A 5166-nucleotide genomic window follows, 5' to 3' on the forward strand; every position below is an offset into this window, starting at 1 on the left:
GGTGGGGGTCAGGCAGCACGTGGCTTTGGTTTCTCTCAGGGGTCCTCATCTTCATGTTCAAGCCAAGGGTGACGCAGACCCTCGAGGTGGCACCAGCACACCATGTCGAAGCCCTTCCTGGGACACAGCTTGCTGGAAATGACTGCAGGGCTTGGTTTCTCCATAAGATAATGTGTGACCAAGACTCAGAATTGGTCACATCCAGGACACAGGGGAGGTGTGGCACATCATGTGGTCAGGAGGTCTGGGGTCAATTCTAAAGGTGTAGAGGTGAGCCCAGCAAGGAGCAAAGGCTTTGGAAAGCCCAGCTGTAGTACGACTGGGTCCTCGCTCCCCTCACAGACCAGCTCAGGGCTGGCTTTGCACCACCGCTCTTAGGGGAAGGACTTCTGGTTTACACTGGTGTGGGGAAGTAGGCTTATGCATTACCTGCAGTTCTTTTATGATGTCCAAAATTCAGGTGGGGTTAGTGTGGCACCACAGGATTATCTCAGCAGTGAAAATCCTGGCTCTCATGGCCACCCTGAGACCTATGTTAGACCCCCACAGTGTTGACATTGGCAGTAGGAACATCCTCACCGAGCTCCTTCGCCTTCCCCACTCTGCCACATGGGAGTGGATCTTACAACAGCCTGACCCCATTCGCTCGTCAGGCCCATCCTGCCCCTTAACAGCATTACCAGCAATAAAGGTGCCTTAGCAACAAAGCCAATTCTGTCTCTGGGTTATTGTGGTTATATATCCTGCACTGCTGCACAAAGGTCTCCCTGAGGCCACGGTGACCTGGCTGTGCTAGGGAAAAGCAATATCCCTCCTTGGGCCAGATCAAAGACTGGATCTTGATTTCTTGAGCAAGTCCAGGCCTCTCTGACCCATCTTGGTACCATCAGGTTACGTGTCACGGCTGTAACCTTTTAAACCACCTCCAGGGGCTGGGATCACAGTACCCCCTGCTAATATTTTGGCTGGTGGTTAGGACGTTCACCTGGAGAAGGCTAAAAATGACCATGGGGATGTGGCCCTCCATGCCAGCATCTGAGAGGCATGTTCAAGTCACCGGGCATGGGCTGTGCGGGGAGGTGAGGACACGCGATGAAGGGCAATGCTATAAAGATGAAGAAAATTAGTCCTGATTCAGCAAGAAGAGGAGAAACAAAGCTCTGTGCTCACAGCCCAGGTCATGGTTCCCCCACTCACCCTTAGTTTGGATGGAGGAGGCTGAACTGGCTGTGCAGACTGAGATCTGTGCTGTGCTCATGCAGGTCAGTACAAGCATTTGCTTTTTCTAAAAAGAAAAAGTAGATTTCCTTTGAATAAGGGAGCTCTCAGCCCCATCAGTTGCCCATCCATCCCCGTGGGAAGAGGCATACGGACCAGAGCTTGTCTTGGCTTTTCACTGTTCAGTTTTGAGCAAGCGGTGCCCACACCAGAGGGTACCTCAAAACATTTAGAGCAAATCAAGCTACTGGCTGTGATTAATAGCTGGAAAATATCTAATAATAATGGACAGATTTCTAATGCATCCAGAAAAACCAGGGCTTTTGCCTCCTTGTCCAGAGCAGCGAGGCGCTGAGTGCTCCTGAGCCACAGAGCCCCTCAGCAGCACTTAGCTCAATGGTTTTATTGGCTTTTTTTGGACCTTATGTCTGCTAAAGCCACAGGGAAAGCACCTCTGAGCAGGACGAGGAATACTGGGTCAGTTTTTTTAAACATTTGAGATTATTCTTTTCCCCAAAGAAAATTTCAGTTGTGGAGAGAATAAATGTGAAATTTACTGAGGTGGCTGTGGTTTTTTTGTTTGGTTTGTTTTTTGTTTTTTGTTTTTTTTCTAATACCACAAATAGTTTTATCTTTGGATTTATGCTACTGACCTCTTCCTCTCCCCACCTCACCCCATGAACCCTGGAAGATGATGTTTCCTTTAAACCGATAATGTCTACAACTGTTAAACAAATGCACTTTGAGAGATATGACTGCATTCCTGAGCTTGGCCCACAGAAGGAGTGGAGACATCCGCGCTGCCAGATGCAGCCAGCTGTGCGCCCCACAGGAGAAACACATTGCACTGATAAATTGATTTGAATAAAAAAAAAGAATAATTGGGGAGAGTGAGTTTGTACTGTTTATTGAAGTAAATAATAGTTGTCTCAAAACATCTTCATCTTTCCATGTATTTTCTAGGGAGATACCGTATTTAGCTGAAAAAAAATTTAAAATCTACCGAAAAGGTGATTATGTTTTTCCTCCTGGTTGAAGACTATGGATGGGTGGGGGGGGGGGTTTCCTTTTCATGTCATTCCTCCTCATTTCAGTCCCTGTACTCTTTCCTTCTTATCTCCTACACCCATTCCCTCTCTCTACATCCCCGCGCAGCTCTTCCCTCCGCATCTCCCAGCCTCTTATTCCCAGCCTTGATAGTTTCCAGCTAATGCTACATCTCCCCACGGGTCACACTTGAACACACGGGGTCCGTCCAGCCCCTCCCTCCCACTGGCCTCCATGCAGCAAGCAGGACCCTGCTTGCCCCGGCAGCAGTGATTATAAGTCCATAACAAAATGCTCTTTTTCATAACAGAGATCAAGGCTGCCCAAAAACCGAGGCCTATGACAGTCACACGCAGCACCTGTGAAGAGCTTTATCTCCTCACGCATTGTGCATCCAAGTGAAGCATAGGTACGGTCTAAAGCAGTGTCAGCTGAAGACATCAAGTGCTTAAACGCCTGTGGCAGGCTCTGGAGGGACACTTTGGAGATACATGAGGTGGGGTGAGCGCAGACCCTGAGTGACACCACATGTCAAGCCCCAGGTGCTGCAGCTGCTGCATCCCAAGCTGCTCTGCACCTGAAGCAGTTTCTCCACCAGCATTGCACAGCCCACATAGCAGGAGCAGAGCTCCCAAGGGAACAAAGATTATCTGGGAATCCACCCTGCCATAGCCCCAGCAGCAAAGAATGAGAACGTGCATGGCGTCCGGAAGAGTTTTTAGCACTGACGTAGGGAAACACACGTAGGAAGTTGGAGCCCAGCAGAACTGGGGTTTTGGTGGTGACAGGCTCGTCCAGCAGCAGATGCGGCATGGCCTCGGCGCTGGGGTTCTCTCAAGCCCTTCCCAAGGAGCAGCTTGTCATCGCCCCAGGAGCGCCACGCAGCCTCACTCCTCACAGCGTGTGATGAATTGCAATATCCTAACACGAACACATCACTTTCGGAGCTGTAACCAATATACAAGTCCATTGGCAGCAGATGTTATTAATGATGCCAATACATATTTTCTTATTAATCTTCCATACTAGGCTTGTGTCTATCTGCAAATGATTATCATTCATTTTCCTGACAAATCTATCAAGATCATTTATTACTGTTCGGCAAAGGATCTTCTTTTAAACAAAGATTAATAACATTGCATTTTATCTGGCTGGCTGAGCCAAAGGAAATGAAATTAACAATGAACCCTACAAACATGTCATCACTTTAATTTACTGGAAAATATTTAAAAATGTTATTTAAAAGAATATACGCTGTGGTGGGCACAGTTTATTGCAAAAGCGAAGAAATGAAACCACATGCATTTTAGCAGGGGAGAGAGTAAGTTAGCAAACAGGGCACTGCTTTTGTTATGGTTCCTTGCACTTGTTTTCCAGAACAAGGAAGGAGCAGCACTCGCAGCCTTTTGGGCATGCACAGATGGGCACCTGCCCAGGTGAATCACAGCTGGAAGCCACCATTTCTGTGTTAAAGCAGATCCTAACCGGGATCGCAAGCTCTCACCCCTGCAGGGAGCATTGCCCTCCCTGCATTCCTACAGAGGGGAACTTCACCAGGGCAAAGCTTGTGGAGATCTGAGGGACAGGAGGGCACATGTGGGCTGAGTCTCAGCACCCTTCTGCACTTCTGGTCCCCATGAGCAAAAGAAACAACTTCAGTGAATTTACATGGGTTGTTCCTTTTTTCTGTACTCTCTTCTTACTTTCCCTTCCCTTCATTGGAGTAAAAGAATTAAAAAAACCAAACAACCCATATGCCAAAGAACGTAACAGAACCTCCCCCTCCTACTTTTACTGCTAATGGTAATACAAAAACTTATTAGCAGCTTTGCTTTTGCATTGTTTTGTACACACCCGTGAACTCACCTTTTGAGCCTTGTTTTGGTGCAGGAATCCATCCCCATGTCCCTGCAGGACCTTCCCCACCAGCATGACTCTGGGCTCCAACATCTTCAGCAATGGGAATCCCACCACTCCCCTCCATAGACCTGTGCCTGGAAGGTGTTTCCCGTTCACCTCTGCCCAGTACTGCAGCTCACTTACCCATTTGCAGTGCCCAGTGCTTCCACCTGCAGCAAACTGCTCCTCTTGCTGCTGGGGAGAGGAGAAGGCTGCTTAGAACAATTTGAATTACGTAGTCAAGAAGCATTTCTCCCACAGGTTATAAAGTCGACTTCTTAATTTCAGTGGAGTCATCTTATCTTACCCCAATACCAGGTTGGGAGCAATGTTTTAGACCCCAGACAAAAGAAAATAACCCTGCTAACCTCACACTGTAGCAGTTTCAAAATGCTGACATATCAGTAAGGGGATTGCCAAGCGTGCCTCTGTGTACCTCTGTGGAGCAGCAAAAGCTCACTCGCTAAATTGGCTGATGTTTAACCACACATTTTACTGCTACAGAACAAAAGTCTTCTGGATTATTTTTTTTTAAATAAAAAGAAGACATCAATGTAGCATGGGTCTGCAAAATTTATAACAAATAATAAAACCCAAAGCAGGGTTTGGCTTGTCTGCAGATGGAAAGGCAGTAAGTTAATAAATGAAGCAAGTTGCCCTTAGTTTAAGCTGGAGCTGTGTCTCCAGTTACTTTGGGGACACCCTGTAGTCTGTTAAGTGGCGAGAGCTCAGGCTGCACATGTCCAGGCCATGCACACTGAAGTAGGACCGGACTCCAAGCTTCTAAAAAAATCTAATCTTCTACCTTGACCTAGCATTTACTGGTAGCATTTGGGATCTGTGGCTGAGTAGTAACTACACTGCATATGGCAGAACATGCATACCCATTTCTTTATCAAACTGCCAGCTTAGCCATGTTTCTTCAGCAAAATTTGCAATCTTGGCATAAAGACTGTGAGCCAAGAAGAAACCAGAGTTCCTGGCTAAGGTGCTCCAAAAGCT

Source organism: Mesitornis unicolor, unplaced genomic scaffold, assembly GCF_000695765.1.
Source record: "Mesitornis unicolor isolate BGI_N332 unplaced genomic scaffold, ASM69576v1 scaffold385, whole genome shotgun sequence".
NCBI lineage: Eukaryota > Metazoa > Chordata > Aves > Mesitornithiformes > Mesitornithidae > Mesitornis > Mesitornis unicolor.